This window comes from Saccopteryx bilineata, chromosome 5, assembly GCF_036850765.1.
Source record: "Saccopteryx bilineata isolate mSacBil1 chromosome 5, mSacBil1_pri_phased_curated, whole genome shotgun sequence".
Lineage (NCBI taxonomy): Eukaryota > Metazoa > Chordata > Mammalia > Chiroptera > Emballonuridae > Saccopteryx > Saccopteryx bilineata.
Genome location: NC_089494.1, coordinates 44,190,751 through 44,208,306, shown reverse-complemented (window position 1 = coordinate 44,208,306; position 17,556 = coordinate 44,190,751). Strand labels below are relative to the sequence as shown.

At 37.3% G+C, this 17,556-nt stretch overlaps 1 pseudogene; it reads right to left on the bottom strand.

Annotated features, from left to right (window-relative positions):
• Window positions 1-17,220, bottom strand: part of LOC136306464 (2,4-dienoyl-CoA reductase [(3E)-enoyl-CoA-producing], mitochondrial-like) — a 74,622-nt pseudogene extending 57,402 nt beyond the window's left edge.
• Between the last annotated feature and the right edge of the window lie 336 nt (window positions 17,221-17,556).

Genomic DNA, 17,556 nt, shown 5'->3' with positions numbered 1-17,556 from the left:
CTGGCTTTGAGAAGTCAAAACCTGGCAGCAAATGAGCTTAATGACTCACAGAACAGGACAGTTCAGCTGCATGTGTATGGGATGTGTGTCCTATTAGCAGAATATTATTAACTGATGATACAGCAAAGGTGGTGCTGAGTCAGACTCCAGTGCCTCTGATCAGGGCAAGATTAGGGTTAATAAGAAAAAAAATTCTCTGGTGAGTAAGATGAACCGAAAGACTCATGGTATCCACTTTAAGAATTCTCTGTCTCTTTCTTGGGTTTGTTTGCACTTCCAGAATTCTTTAATCCCAGAAAGAACTTATTTTTTTTATAATATAATAATATTTTTAATATGCAACATTAATTTTTAAGAATTCAGATCTGTGGCCTGGTAACAGATTATTTTCTGCCCAAACAGATGATCAGAGTGGTATAATAAACTTGATTATGTAGGAGTTTACTTAGGACAGAATGAGTCATTCAGTGAAATAGAGTTCTTGCTGACCCTTTAGTCTCTAACTCCACTAGGAGAAAAAAAAGAATCTCTGCTAATATTTATTCAATCATTTAATATTTTATAATGAACATTGACAGCTTTTAAAGAACCTAGATATAGCAGCACACACATTTCTGTTTATTTCGTCATGGGTTTGGGAATTTTGTGCAGAATTTTCACGGTTCTCTAGTTCTCTGGTTTTTAAATAGATTAGTGTGACACTGCAGAAGATTTCATGTTAATGGGGAAAAATTGGCAGCAATAAGTGTCTAGGAAAAAATAGGGTTATATCTCCAAAAAAGAATATTCTTAAAGCTTTGGAGGCTAAAGGACTGTATTCTATTTGGTCTTACTGACACCATTAGTTTAGTTTGCTGTGTATCTTTCTCTTTTGCCTACTCATAACCCCTTACTAACTCTGACATCTCACATGTACCTGAATAGATCTAGGTCTTTCTGCTTCTGTCAAAATTAAAAGAAACCCAAATAAATTGTAAAATGCCTTTAAAACTTTTGTATGCTTTTGCTATAGTATTTTAAAGAGAGAGCCAGCTGGAATTACTTTGCATGGCACATGGCAAACATTCCCATTGTCCACATGCCCACAGGATGCCCCCTTCCCCCCCTCCCAGCTCTCTTTTCTCTCTCCTCGGCGGATAACCAGACCTCACCAGTTCCTCTGCCCTCCCTCTGCTTCTTCCATTCCTTAGTCTAGTCTACAGCTCTCTGCCCTCTTGGTTCTTTCTCTTTACCAAGCACTTCCTGCCAGCATAAAGAAGGCCGTGGAAGTGAGCAGCAACCAAGCCATCTTCTGAAGTTAGCAGAAGAAGAAGGGTGGTGAATAGACAATATTTTTAGCTCTGTCACATAGATTCAGACACATTCTAACACTGATTTAGAGCCCAGACCCTGCAAAAGATATATGACCTAGTGATTCCACTTCTGGGAACATATCTGAAGGAATTGAAAACACTAATTTTAGAATATATGTATGCGCATGTTCATTGCAGCATTAGCCCAGATATGGAAGCAACCCACATGCCCATCAGTAGATGAGTGTATAAAACAGCTGTGGTACATTTACACAATACAATACTACTCAGTCATAAAAAAAATGAAATCTTACCTTTAGTGACAGCATGGATGGACCTGGAGATTACTATGCTAAGTGAAATAAGTTAGAGAAAGACAAATACCATATGATTTCACTTATATGTGGAATCTAAATAACAAAATAAACAAAATAGAAACAGACTCATAGATACAGAGAACAGACTGATGATTGACAGAGGGGAGGGGAGTTGGGGGGTTGGGTGGCAAAGATGGAGATATTAAGAAGTACAAATTAGTAATTACAGAATAGTCACAGAGATGTAAATATAGCATAGGGAATACAGTCAATGATATAATAACTATGTATGAGGCCAGGTGGGTATTTGAAATATCAGGGTGCCCACTCTGTAAAGTACACAATTATTAAACCAATATGCTGTACATCTAAAACTAATACAGAATAATATTGAAAAAATAATGTTGTTTTCTACCAACCTCTATTCCATTCCAGCACCTTCCCTCAACATTTTCTGTTTTGACTGCTTTGCTGTATGCAATTACCTCAATAACAATAATGAGAAGTGCCAGAGGCCATTCAGGAGGTTGGGTTTGACTGACTTTTAACCCGACTCTGGGTTGTGGCATGGACACAGAGGAGAAGTGCTGTGTGTAGCTCTGTGTAGACACATTGAGGAGGATAGTTTCAAGTCAGGTTGCAAAGGAATAAGACAAGACAATGGGGCAGTAAATATGCATATTTATTTTGAGAAAGCAAAGACAGAAATTCATTGATGTGAAAGAAGGGACAGAGTGAACAAAACTAGACAGAGTGTCACAACTGAGGTAAGGAGCCAGAGACTCAGGTGCAAAGAAAGAGATAATGGAGACATTTGAGGGGGAGAGCTGGGCAACAGACCCAAATACACAGGAAGAAAGTGTTAAAATTTTCTGACAGGGTGGTTTTATTTCCTTTAAAGAACTTATCTTATATTGTCTTTATGGCTGTTATTTGCAAACATGGCTTCTCTTTTCTTCTAAACTTTCCCTGAGGGTGAGCTCCAGGTTTGGTTGGCCCATGTTGTGGGAGACCTTGGGAGCTCCCAGAGATGCAGTGCATGTCCAGAAGGGTGCTTGGTAATCTTGAATGTCTGTGAGGAGCTGAGGGAGGACAGGTACTAAGAGAGCAGACAGTAAAAGGCTTAATTAGTGTCTTGAAAATTCTGATGACAAGTCTAACTCCAGTTTTTGATCTTGATACTTTGTCTGTTTAAGAATTCATTTAAACACAATTATGTGTGATAGTCTTGCCCTATTACCTTCTTTATCTCTTATCTCACCAATGAAGGCTATTTCTGGCCATGTACCATGAATAAAATAAAATAATACATTCAAATTGCAATAGGAAGCTATGTTTATTGTGGGGAAAAAAAGTATGAATCAACTATAATTTCTGTCAGACATATTTATAGCCATACACTTTGGTACCATGCAGTTATTTGATAAATTGTTATTTTATTTAATAACATAAATATCTTCCCATGTCATCATAGTAAGATGTTGGCAAATGTTGAGAGCAAGTTATGTTGGAATAAATCTATACTGTGAATCATTTATTCTGTAACTTAAAAATCAGATGTTTGAAACAAATTGTATATCATTAGTGAGGAAAAGACCAAATTCTTCCAAGAACATGAATAACTATAAAATATAGAGTTCTAAGTATAGGAAAAGTCATTTGGAAGGCAGGACAAGGGTATGCCTTCTTTTAAAAGCATCTTTGATATATTCTACAAAGGAGTTTAGAAATGATTAATGAATTAATATTTGTAAAGCATTTCACAATCTATTCAATTTAAAACTATATTCTACATTATCTGTAAATATCACATTAAGGGATAATTTTCCCTTTAATATTTTTTCTACAAAGAATAAAAAATGTCTTTTAGGATAGAAAAATGTCTAGCATACTTTCTAGTTTTTAGTTTTGGACTTGTATTCTACTGAAAAACCAAGATATTTAGAAATGATTAAATGTCAGAATTATAATACCTGATTTATTATTCACAGTGTAATTTTTATTAAATACATTTTTAATCTCATTATCATTTTTAAACTATACTGCTCACAAAAATTAGGGGATATTTTATAGCTTCATATTCATTTTGAAATATCCCCTAATTTTTGTAAGCAGTATACTTAGCTCCAGTAAAAATGAAAATGCCTGTTTCTTCAACTTTATTCATGCCTTTCACATTCCAATGCCCTGGAAAAAGGTTTTCTCCATTTGTAAATGAAAAATTCTGGATTTCTCATTATATTTGAAAGATAGAAAGACATAGTGGAAATAAATGACAAGAAAGCTCTACAACAGCAACCATTTGCTTCCTTGTGATTGCTGCCCTAGAATAGAATCTGTTATTTTTGTCTTCACCGATATCAATTGGTTCCCTTTTTCTGGAAGTGTAGGTGGGTTAGTTGTCTGAGACTTGAAACTGTACTTTCTCCTTTATGCATCATAATTGGGGAAAGTTTTCCTCCAAATAGCACTAGGCTGAAAGTAAAGGTTTTCAAAAGGCATAAGAAAGCAGAGCTCTCTCTCCTCCCGCCCCCAGTAGATGTAAATAGAAATGTAGTGTAAGTAATGGGCCCTGGTAAGACCTAACTGATTTGTAACATAGAATGTATTTTCTCCAAACACCATGTTTCCTGGATGTTTATTTTCAAATGACAGGTCTTAGAAGGAAACATGATAGGTCCGCTGCTGTTTTAAAAGTCTGTGTTATTAAAAAAATATAAACGCTTTTCCAGATAAGAGATGTACAGAAGAACTGTCTTCTAACACAGACCTCGTTTTACTTTTTTACACAGCATAACAGAGATCTTGACTCCCAGTTTCATAGATGCCATCTGTTTCTGGTTGACCTTAATTTTCTGAATGACTGCTTTTCTTCAAATATTTTAAGTCATGACTAAATTTCATTTAACAAGAAATGTTTAGGTTAGTTTGTGAGCAAGAAATCAGATGTTCTGAATCTGAATATATTTTACCAAACTGATTTGTAATTGTGCTAATGCAGGATAAAGATTTTTGTTTATTTATTTGTGTTTTTTTTTAATCTGGCTCTTTAAAGTCTAACAACAAACATATAGGGCCTTATTTATTTTCAATTTTATTTTATTCTAATATTTCATAAACAATGGCATGATATTTATTATAAAGGCAAAGTCTGGCTTGTTAATAATAAAACACTAAAAAGTTTTAAAATTTAACTTAGAAATTAGAATTTATGATAGATCAATTCTACATTTTAGTTGATAAGTTTTATTTTATTTTTTGACAAAAATTAGTATTTTCCAAATTGGTATGACCATAAACATTACTGAAATGCTTATTAAAAATATGGACTACCAGCCTTCTTATTCTTGTATAATGAGTCTGGGATCCAGGTTTAATCATATTCCCATGTGATTCTTACCACCCAGTCAGGGTACATACAGAACACTGGTTCTCAACCCTTGTGATACATACAGTTATTTGGGGGAGAGTCCAAATGTCAATGCTTAGGTCGTCCTTCAAGACCAATTAATACAGACTCTTTGGGATGCAGCCTTTGAAATACTAATGTAAAAATTCCAATTCACTTCTCATGTGATTCTACACTACATACTGATGTTCTCATGGATTACAGTTATGTGAAAGGTTCTATGAAAATGATAGTTAGAATTCTAAGAGTTAGAATGTCAGCTCCATGAGGGCAGGAAACAACTATCTTGCTTTAGCACCAAGCACACTGACTTCCACATATATTATGAAGGCACAATAACTATTTCTTAAGTAAGTAAATAGTTCCTGTAGGCTAAAATTGTAATTGTCTCCAAATATTGAGGTCTTGCTACAAATGCATTTTAACAATTGGGCATGAAATACTGTCTAACAATGGTTAAAAGTAATACATATTATCATAGACATAAGAGATAGCCTGTGAAGTCAGAGGAAGACTGATTCCAAAGTGTGCCTGGTCAGCCAGACTAGACTTTCCCCCCAAAACCCAGAGTGAGTGTTCATCTCAGCAGCCATTACTGTCTGTTGATAGCAACCACATTTATGAGCTTCTATCTTTACTACTAATGCTGGTGGAGGGTAGAAGCCAGGCTCTGAGGACTAGGAGAGCAGAATCAGCCACCTTTGCCTCCCACCCTTCCAGCCTGCACCTGGTCCTTGTCAAAGCACACACTTACTTAATTTTGGCCCAAAGCCTTCTGCCCATGTCTAATTTCCATCCTGTTTATCAGCCATTGCCAGTGTGAGTTTGGCACTCTGAGACTGTCATTTTGTTGTGTGACCACAGTAGCACCTAGTATGATGCCAACCATACAGTCGTGGTCAATTCTAATACTTAGAGATGACGAACATAATAGACATAAGGAGATGACCAGGAAAATACCACCCCTTGGTGAATAGGAAAGAAAAAGGTAACGATAGAGGACAGCAAAATGGCAGAAGCTTTTAATGTAGTTCTCATTTTGCTTTTTATATAAATACTCAGATGTGAGCACTTGGCTAGAATGATTCTCAGCTGTGAGAGGAGAACGGAAGGCCAACTGGGACTGGAAAAGAAGTAATGAAAGAGTACCTGGAACATCTGTGTACAGTTGAACTAGTAGGGCCAGATGATTGGCAGTGTAATGCAGTAGAAAGAGAATTAGATGAATATTCAGAAATCCCAGTTCTGTTCTTGACTTACTAACTGATCGAGTAACCCTGGGAAAAGAAGGCCCTTGAACCTTGCTCTTCATACCTGTGAAATGGAGATAATGTTAGCTACCTCTTAAAGTGGCACAGAGTAAATGAAAGAAACTCATAAAATATCATTTGGACCTAGGGCATATTTAACCCTTGCAGATGTCACTGCACAGCTGCCAGCCTTTGTTTTTAAGAAATGGATGATAGTTCTCTGCAAGATAGCAAGCACTGTATCAATTTGCACTAATACCTGTGGAAAAAAATCATCAAGCAATTAATTAGTAACATTTTAAAAGAACAAAGAGGTTGGGAAGACATCTATTGGGATTTAAGATCAAATGATGCCTTACTAACTTTATTACCCTCTGTAATTGAGGAAAAGCTCCAAAGATAACAAAATGGCACTAGAATCCTGCAGACTGTCAAGATATTGTAAGTTGAGCTTAGTAGATGTGGGCAGGAAGTGTTGGGCCAAAATTAAGTGTGTCCTTTGAAAAGGACCAGGTGCAAAACTTCAAGTATTATTTTTATTTTTGCATTATGGATAAACTATTAATATGCTGCATGGTGTGCTGTGTATTAAAGAATAATAATAGGGTAAGCAAAATAAGGTATCGTCGGGGGATAAATGGTGATGAAAGGAGACTTGACTTGGGCTGGTGGACACATAATACAATATACAGATGATGTATCATAAAATTATACACCTGAAACCTATATGATTATATTAACCAATGTCACTCCAATAAGTTCAATAAAAAAGTAAAAAAAATAATAGTAGGGTAAGCAATCAGCTCAAGGGTTTCACATAAACTTGAGTCAATTTACCAGGATTTCATAAAACTTGATTTGAGTACACTGTAGACCCTGAAACAGGTGGTATTCGCTAACATTATCAAGAACAAAGGAAATCAAGCTACTTGTGATCAGTTTCTAATGGCTGATAAAATTGGAATGACTGTGCCATGGTTATTACAAAATGACTGAGTATGGTAGAAAGAGAAGACTTTTTCCATGTCTAGCCACTATCTATAGACCAGGTGCCCTGAGAGCAGTATTTTTCTGAAGGGTTGCCTGCTAATAACTAATAGCAGAATGATGTGAAGAACTTGTTAAAAATCTAATTTGTAAGCCCCTTTGCAGACTTACTGAATGGGAATAAGTGGAGCTTAGACTGTGAATTTTATCAAACACCCTGGAGAGTCTTACGCTCATTGAAGTTTGTGATCTTCAAGGAAGAATGGCATTATATCAATTAAATGTTTTTTACTATGAATATGGCTCAAAGAATAAAGAATATCATTAAATAGTCAGATGAGGGTAAATATGAGGGGATGGTAACTATTCCGAAAAGTTGGAATACAAACTAGTGACTTTGAAAAATTTGAAAGTGAGTCATTCAAACAGGATGAATTTCAATAATGAAAGAGAGAAGATATATTTAGAAACAAAAACTCTATGGTGTAATAATAATCATCCCCTTGGATTAGGAGTTTTCAGGTCACCTTCAAGAATCCTCAGAGGATCTTCACTCCTTTCTAGTTTTTTTTTCTTTTTTGCCTCCAGGTAAAGAATACTGTTACTAGGTTAATGAGCCAAATAGTTGTACTCCCAGGGCTCAGTAGTTCCCTAGGTTACACACTAGAATGCCTTGGAACAATTTTTAAAATACCAATTCCTTGCCTTATTCTCAGCTTTATTAGAATTTTTACAGGTGGGGCCCGGGCACTGGTGTTTTTTAAAATGCTGCCATGTGGTTCTAGGATTGAGAAATGGGACTGAGAACCACAGTGTTGATAAACAAAGGCAGGGTACAGAAGTGGGAGGGAAGATGGACACGCTTTCTTACTCAATTATGCTTATGTACAAAAAAGAAATTTCAAGCAAGTATATCTGAATTAACAATGTGACAATATGATTTTTCCTTTGAAATATTCTTACATCTTATTCCTACTGCAGCTTTGTCGTCCTTGCCAAATTTAAGGTTTTCATCCTGAATGGGTACAATTTCAGAAGTCCCAAAGCTGCCCTGCCTGTTTGTTTGAATTTTTTTTGGCTTGCCAGTGGCCTAAGATGTGAGGATGTGTCCCTGGGGGTCACTTCGTTCTCTGGTGACAGGCTTTGTGGATCTGTCAGGAGAGGTTTATGCAATAGATCGGTGACTAATTTTGTCCATTCAATGCTTGAGCTTGGGATAAGTGCCTCCGTAAGGAGCTGGCAGGTTATATTGGAAAGGTTTGTGATTTCTAGTTTGGCCATGACTATCTGTAGCAAAATTAGGCTGGTTTTCTCATTATTGGTTGATTGATTAATTATTTGTTCACTCACCAAATTTATATTAAACACCTGTAATATTACAGGCATTTTTACTGACACTGAATACAGTATATCAAGATAAAATACATAATCCTTGTCTGGCAGGCAGCTCATTGTTATTTCTTTCTCTCCTTTTTTCTTTCCCATTCTTCTTTCCACCTCCTTCTTTCCCTCCTTTTCATAGAACCTGCCTCTTCCATTTAATGAAAACATATTATATGTGTAAGTGTTTCAAAATGATAAAACAAGCTTATGAACTATTAAAGTATTCTGTATTCTGCTACACTAACAAATATATCCTTGTAATGAGATAGAGATGTTCAAATTTAGAATTCTCAGACTCCTCAGAGTTTTGAGCTAGAATACGGTGCTTCTGGAAGAGTCCATTCCTGATACCCAACACCTGGCTCCCTCCTTTTTTTCTCCACCTCTGCCTCCTCCAATTCTTGGAGAGGCCTCACATACATGCATGTTATGCAGCTTGCATGTCCATGCTCTGTCCAAGGCCTCTCCCCCACCCCTGCTAATCAGCAACCCTTGGCCATCCTGAAGTGTGTATAACAGGTTGGTTAGCCTTTAGGAGGACAGGCCCTGGGAGGAGGTTTAGGGAAGCACTGGAAGTGGATCAGGGTTAGTTAGGCAGGGAATTTAAGGTCTTTCATTCCTAGAGCATGGTCAGATTTGGGGGATCAGGGCAGGCTCCTGCTGGACATGTCCCCTTGGCTCCAGCGGGAGGGATGTAGCTAGAGTAGGGCCTGAGTGGGACTTCTTTTGAGTGTGCCACTCTCTAAAGTTGGGATCCCTCTTATCTGGGTCTAAGCGTGGTTCTGATATTACTTGTCTGCTTATTTTGCTAATTTGACATTTATTGAGCACCTCCATTAAGTTCAAGGCATAGCAGGTACTATGTTTGAGGGTGCAAAAAAGGATTAATGAGGAAAAGTGAAGAAAACTTGGTTTTTCTTGTAGTTTCACTTGATTTCTCTACTGATAACATTGGACAGGCTGCACATCTCTTTGGACCATGCCCTTCTGAAGGTGCCATGCCCAATGTTTGTCATGAATGTAATAGAAGAGATTTCCTGTCTGGAACTTTTGTGATGCTTAAAGGCTCTACTGGCCAAAGCCTGCTATGTCAGTCTGGGAGCAGAATAGTCTCAGTGCGATTTAAACTGCGGCACACTGTACATATTACATGCAAATAGGAGTTAGGCTTTACACTTGAGGTAAATTTCTAATTTAAGGAATCTTTGCCTCCATTTCAGGTTATGCTTTAATAAACACAAATAAATTTGTGTTGAAGTCTAATTTTATTTTACTCTTTCCTTGATGATGAGTAAAGGGAGTCCAGAGGCAGTTACAACCATTGACTATTGGGCCTAATAATAAATATGCAAATGTATGTTAAAGTAGAAATCCAATTTGAAATAATTCAAGTAAAATTACATAGAGATTAGCTTAAATGTGTATTTTATTTATTTATTTATTTATTTATTTATTTATTTATTTATTTATTTTTGTTAAATGAAAGGTGCGGAGGCAGAGAGACAGACTCTCACATGCACCCTGACCTGCATCCATCCGGCAAGCCTCCTACAGGGTGATGCTCTGACCATCTAGGGCCATTCCTCCATTGCTCGGCAACTGAGCTATTTCAGCACTGGAGGTGAGGCCATGGAGCCACCCTCAGTACCTGGGGCCAACTTGCTGAAACCACTTGAGCCATGGCTGCAGGAGGAAAATAGAGAGAGAGTGAAAGAGAAAGAGAGAGAGAAAGAGAGAGAGAGAGAGAGAGGAGAGAAGGAGAAGGGGAGGGGTGGAAAAGTAGATGATCATTTCTTCTGTGTGCCCTGACTAGGAATTGAACCTGGGAATTCCACACACTGAGCTGACTACCAGTGAGCCAACTGGCCAGGGTACTTTCTACCTGTCTCTTTTTTATGTAGCGCTGTGCAGAGAGTGGAGAACCAAAGACAAAGGTAGTAACTTAAATTACACTCAATACACCCAGATTCTTTCCAAACACCTTGCACTTTTGCAAGACTCTTGGGACAGCTGTTAGGTTATATTGTGTTTGTCTGGGTAAAAACATACCTGGTAGTAAATCCTTTTTGATAATCTTGAAATAGGAAACAATAATTGTGGAAAAGTACTAGTAAATACTCCATGAAGAAGTAAGTGTACTTTAAGAATAAGGAAAGGCAGTTGGCTGTGAAAATCCTTGAAAAATGTGCCATGGACTTTTGAGAGGAAAAGAAAGCATAAAAGGAAGAGATATTTTCAAAACTAATTTTGAGTGTAAATTGGATAGATCTCTGGTACTGTGCACCTTGATTGTTTAACTTCAGTAAATTGTATACAGGGAAAACTTTCTGGGTATTTGTTGTTGAATAATTTAGTTTATCCTGCAGATTCAAAAATATCTAAACCAACACCAAATTGGCTTTAAATTGTTTCCACATTAAGACCAGTGAGAACAATTTTCAAGTTTATTCTGGTTTCCTTTAAATACATTTCAGCTCTTTCCATAAAAATGGCTCATTTGGCAATTGAATAAAGGTAATTTGATTAAAATGACTAACATTCAAATAATCAAGAAATTTTAAAAAAAACCACTTCATGAGATTCATAAAGAGCCTACTTGTACAGTGCAATCCTTGAAAATCATTAGCTAATGTTCTGATGATTAAATAATAAATACATAAGTGGATTAAAGAAACAGAAATGCAAACTCATCTAAATTTAATTTACTTTAGATAAAATCCACATATATGTTTGAATATTGAATTTTAATGATGTAAATATTTTAGGGAGAAAGCAGGAGTTCAAGATTAAACATTATAAATTAAGTATAAGTTTCTAAGGAGTTCTCCTCAGGTATCTTTTATTCTCTACTCTTGGTTTTTGGTGAAGCATTGCATGAAAAACAACGTTGTAAATCTTTCCCTTTCTTTTTGTCTTCTTTAGACATTTTTTTCTTCTCTGAGCTAGTAAAACCATGTTAGAATGCGTTCTTCTATCTGGGTGAATCCTCTTCTCCTGGAGGTTGTGGTGGGAGAATTTTCAAAGATAGCCATGACTGATTTGAGTAACATGAATTTTTGAAGAAGAGAACTACAGTATGTTTCTTTCTGTTCTCCACTTCAAAGTTTCAGCTTTTCTATTTATGTTTTAATTTATAATTTATATATACCTACTGCTAACTATAATTTCAGATTATAGTGGAGGGCCCATTTACCATAAGAACATGACAGAAGTAGAAAATCATTGTGTGAGGAAGAATCCTACTAAAAACTTGGGTTAATGCTACCACAGTATTCATGCTGAAGCATGAAATCTAGCCATTCTTTTCTAAGTTGGTGAATTTGTGGATATAGGACTGGAGCTACGTTAGGTCAACAAAATGAACATTTCAGTTTAAGCTTCTGAGGGGATTCAAGTAAATGATAATCACATTTTTTAAAAGGGCAAATGAATTGTTTTGTGTTTATGTGATTTGTACTGTCTGCATTCATATTAGATTGTATTGAACCTGGAGGGAAATTTATGTGTTTACTGAAAAGGATATACTTGGCCCGGTAGGTAGTAAGAAAATTGTCTTCACAGTGCACTTTTTTTCTGGTGGTAAGGCTCATTTAAAAATCCAATTGATTTAGGAAGTTGCTTGATGTTTAATGAAATCATCAGGGAACAAGTAACAATAATGCAATACTTCTCGAATTCACCTAGGGAAGTGCTAGAAAAGTTAAGGAAAGTAAATATCAACTCAGTTTCATATTTATCATTAAAATTCACTCAAAATTTATGTTCTTTCCCATAATGTATCTAATAATTCTTTTGAAATTAATGTTTTAATTTGACATTTAGTAGTATTTTAGAAATGTGCTATGTTGCCTGACCAAGTGGTGGCGCATTGGATAGAGAGAGCATCAGACTGGGACAGGAGAACCCAAGTCCAAAACCCCGAGGTCACCAGCTTGAGCGCGGGCTCATCTGGTTTGAGCAAGGCTCACCAGCTTGAGCCCAAGGTCACTTGCTTGAGCAAGGGGTCACTCGGTCTGCTGTAGTCCCCGGTCAAGGCACATAGGAGAAAGCAATCAATGAACAACTAAGGTGCAGAAACAAAGAATTGATGCTTCTCAACTCTCTCCCTTCCTGTCTGTCCTTCTCTCTGTCTCTGTTACAAAAAAATAAAAAAACAAAAACAAAAAACAAATAGAAATGCGCTATGTTTACCATGGGGTTCCTCACATCTCCATAATCACCTTCAATACCCCTGTGGATATTCCTACATGATTGGAGAATCATTGTCCTGAAGGATAGTTCCATCAGACTGTGATGACTTTGTAAAATGTCCTTCTTAACCCCAGGGATGGTTCTATCTTGGGAAATTATTTTCTACACGTATTTGCTGATGTTGGAGACACAAGGAGCCATTTATTTCCAGGATCATCATTTCCAACACTTGTCACTGCAGTTCTCCTGATTATATAATTTTTTCTCCAGTCTCAAAACTTTACAATTACTCAACTACAAGTTTATGACTGCTTTAGGGAGACAGAACTTCGGAAATTGACCTTGCTTTACTGTCTTAATAATTTTTTCCCCTTCAACAGCAATAACAAAAAATTATTGAGTTTCTTTTATTGCTAGGGCATGCTCCTAGGGAATTAAAGAAGTACAGGGATGATTCATGCTCTTAAACTCCATAATACAGTAGAAAAGATAGATGACACACATGGAAAGATAAATAATTGTAAAAATAGCAAAACATGAATGGCACATTGTTTAATTAATTATTTCAGTCAACAAATGCATATTAAATGCTTACTCTTGATCAGGCATTGGGCAAAGCCATGCGAGAGGTCCAAAGGGGAATAAAACGTTCTTACACATGAACATAATCTCATGTGACATAATTAATATGGCAATTGATATACGTGGAACCTGTTATGGAAGCACAAGAGGGAATGATGGGCTCTTTGGGAGATTTTGTGACAGCAAGAAATTTCCACCATTTTACTAACTGCATCTGTTCTATTTTTGGCATCACTTCATTTATTTTCCAATTCCACAGTCCATCATGGGAATCATTCTCTCACTAATTTATTGGGATTTTGTCCTCTCTTTGAATGAGTTCACATTTTTGCCTGCTTAGCTCTGAGAACTGGACTATAGAATGAGAATGATGCCTATGCAAATACATGGACTTCAAACTTTGTTCTCCAACCTGCAGTGCTGCCAGTTCTCTTCTCTTCTCAAGAGCAGCTAATACAAACTTAGTATATCTTTTGCCCAGCCTCAGTTCTGTCAGCAGGTAACTTGTTTTTTGCTTCACAAAGAAGATTTAGGGACTGTTAGAATGAAGCACCATCAATTTCTGTCCAAACCCGAGATATGTTCCCACCTCAGATCCTTTGGAACCATCTGATCTCTTTACCTGGATTACTCTTCTCCCAGACACCTACCTGGCTAATCCACTTTTCTTTTTAATGTCGTTACTTAATTGTCACTTTCTCCACAAGGTTTACCTTATTTAGAATCCCATTCCACTCCCCCTACAGACTTACTCCATTTCTCTTACATGTACATGCTCAATAAATATTTGTTAAATGAATGTTGCATTTCTACACATTTTAACACCTCTCTCTCCTATTTAATAAAAGAGAGGTTCCTCTTCCTGCTAGGGATAGCTCCTCTTACCTCTAGTCCACTTTCTATCCCCAGATGTTTAGGACTCCAAAGTCACCAATCTATTCATCTCTGCAACTCTTCTCCATCAGCACATACATATTTTTCAGTCTTTCACAATAAAGCAATCATCTTCTCCATTCTAGACCTTTCCTCTAGCCACCTCACAACTAAACTTCTTGAAAGGAGAGTCTTTACTTACTGTGTCCACTGCTTCATTTCCTGTGCACGGCCTGATTTCAATATCTGAGTTTAGAAGAACTTGTTTTCATGAAATAGATCAAAGGCCTTCTATGAGATCAAGCCTTCTTCAACGGTCCTATCTCAAGCAGTTCCCTTCACCATGCATTTTATTTCATGACAAAGGGCTTGCTTTGTTTTTATTTTACCCATTGGACTTTTTATTGAACATATCCATTTTTTGTTATTTACTCCACAAATATCTATTGAATTTTAACATGTGCAGACACTATAATAGGTCCTGAGGAATTACTGGAAAACTAACACAAAGTTAATTCTAAATCCAGCTTATTGTCTTATGAAAGAAGCAGGCGTTGAATGAAGAAGTAAATAAACAGTTTTCCAGTTAGAACTGCTATCATGGTTTTGAAGAAGACTTATTGGTATTGTAAGAGTTCTTAATAAGAAAATAGGACCTTTCACAAGACTTGAAGAAGACATCCCTTAGAAAGGGGTGTGGGGCCGAGGAGTAAAGCAGAGCAGGAGTTAGCTAGTCAAAGACAAGTGCAAGACAGGAGCACATGGGATGTGTACGGCCCTGAGGTTGGAAGGAGCACAGAGTTCCAGAAGCTGGGAGACAGCTGATATGGCAAGAGTCCAAGGATAGAAGAGAGAGTGGCAGATGGAGTCCCCAGTGAGTTAAGGGCCAAAGTGACTTGTAGAAGAGATGAAGGATTTGGGTCTTTAATACTAATAATATGCGGATGTCTTTAGGATAGAGGCTGTGTCAGTTTCATATCTTCATTCTTAGCTACTAGTTCAGGGCAAGAATCATCACAGAGGCTCATTAAATGTTTATTAAATGACGGAAGAAATAGACATTTGAAGGAGGTCTCAAAGACTGAATGGGACTGGCCAGGTAGAAGGGGTGGAGAACGTTTCTTTGTCAGTGAACGTGTTTAAAGAAACATAGAGGTGCGAAAACCCCCCCACGTATTTTGCTTTAGATGTGGCAAGGGGTTCAATGTGATTGAATGGGGGTGAGGAGGGGAAAGAAAGATTAGAGACAACGAGAGCACCGCAGGGAAGGAGCACGGAGAGGAGCCGCTGAAAGAGACACCGCGAGAGTTCAAAGGAAGGAAGATCCTGCAAGGTCAGGATGGTCAGGGAAATTGTATCCGAAATGTAGCATTTTGGAGGTTAGATGAGGATCTATATTTTGTTTGAAAAGACAGGTCGGTCTTAGGCAAGCAGAGAGATATGAGAAAGCATTCTCGACATGGTAAATGAAAGGAATTATGGCTCAGAGGCCAGAAGATACTGGAATTATTTTTTTTCTTGTAAAAGCTCTGTCCCACTTTAACCTCTGTACATGTTTCAGCATTACCTCCCTCCCCCGGTCCATTTCCCATAATAAATTGTGTAAAAAAAAAAAAAGTTTTTACCAAAAATTTTCCTAAATCTTAAAAAAAAATCCTAAAGAGAGTATTTTGCTTTTACCAGGTATTTTGTTTGATTGAAAGTAATTTAGGAAAAATGAGGAGAATTGACCATATTTGTTCATAAATGTAGACTAGCTAATACATTTTGGACTGCATAGTATTTTGTTTATTAGCTCACTATCAACCTCTTTTCTTGCCAGCTGAAGTACAGTAACATGATTTTGTTCCAAATTTTACATTTTGCCAAAGGTCTGTTTCTCAGCTGCATTTGGGAACAGCTGTCAGCTCCAAGCAATCTGATTGCTTTTCATGAATGATAAATCACTTCCCTGCACACTGATTTGTTTAGGTACAACAGGAAGAGACAGCTTTCTGCCTAGGATGTTAGCAGAGGAATTGGTAGGATGAGGATTGTGGGAGAAAAGTGTGAAAGTTCTAGTGGGCGTTTCCTTAGCGCTTAATGTTCGACTAATGTTAATTTTATATTCAGTGAAGACTGGAAAGAAGTTTTCTTTATTAGCAGTTCTGAAAGCAGTAGGTCAAAGCAAACGGTCCTTTCTTTATTAAAAGACATTATCGATTTACTACTGGGTTATCTGCCGGAAAAATAAAAAGAAAAGATTCTCTGGAATCACACATTCTTTTGTTTTAAAAAATTGCCCATACAAAGGATGTTAGAAGTTACAAAGAGAAAGCCTGAGTTTCATTAAAGTGTCCAATTAGTGAGACTCAGCAGTCTATGAAAATATTTATCAATTTCCCAGCTCAGCTAAGACTTTATCTGCTCCATTTTTCCTTGCACAATATCACAGGAATCTACATTCGCTGCTTCACTTTCCGGAGGAACAGGGGGGAGTCTGGAGTCGGGGGGGGGGGGGGGGGGAGGTGGCATCTCATCTTTCACATATTAGGTTTGCTGCTTGCATTTTTGTTTTGGAAAAACAGTCTTGAGGTGAGAGAATTCAAATCTTTCCTTTGCCTTGAGGTGTGTTCATGTTGATGTCGTCCCTGTGTTTGCTTTTGGTGGGCTTGTATCCACATCTCTCTGTGAGAGGCTCCGGCAGTTTATCCAGCTACCTCTTAAATATTAAAAAAAAGTAACCACTAAATCACAGATTTTCACTAAGAACAGTAAGTGGCCTGCAATGGCATAATAGGATGCTTTGGTTCCTCAATTTATAAAAAAGCGTCTTCCTTCGCTGAAAGCACAGGGCCCTGTACCCTCATTCTGTGAGCCCCCCCATCGGGGCGGCTTGGGGGCTGCGGCTCCAGCCGAGCTGACTCGGTACAATCAGGCTGATCACCGATTGGCATCATTCCTCAGCTGCATGTCAGCAGGCCAGGCATTTACTGCAGGAATGCTCTTTTATTTTAATAAGTAATTTATTTAATGAGCCGACAATGGCAAAATGTCAAATACAGAGACTTCAAGGATAAATAGCACAATTACAAGGAGCAGGAAGTCTATTGGGTTTACCATATTTAGTGTCCTCAGAAATGACATTCCTTGAGCTGATTTCAAATTCACTTGGCAACTGATTTGAAAAAGGGTCTCTGTCCATTTGACTTGAGAGAAGTAATATCACTCATATTAAGTTTTAGTAAAATGAAAATGGCAGGTGCTGGGTATAAACAGTGTAAGGTAATATG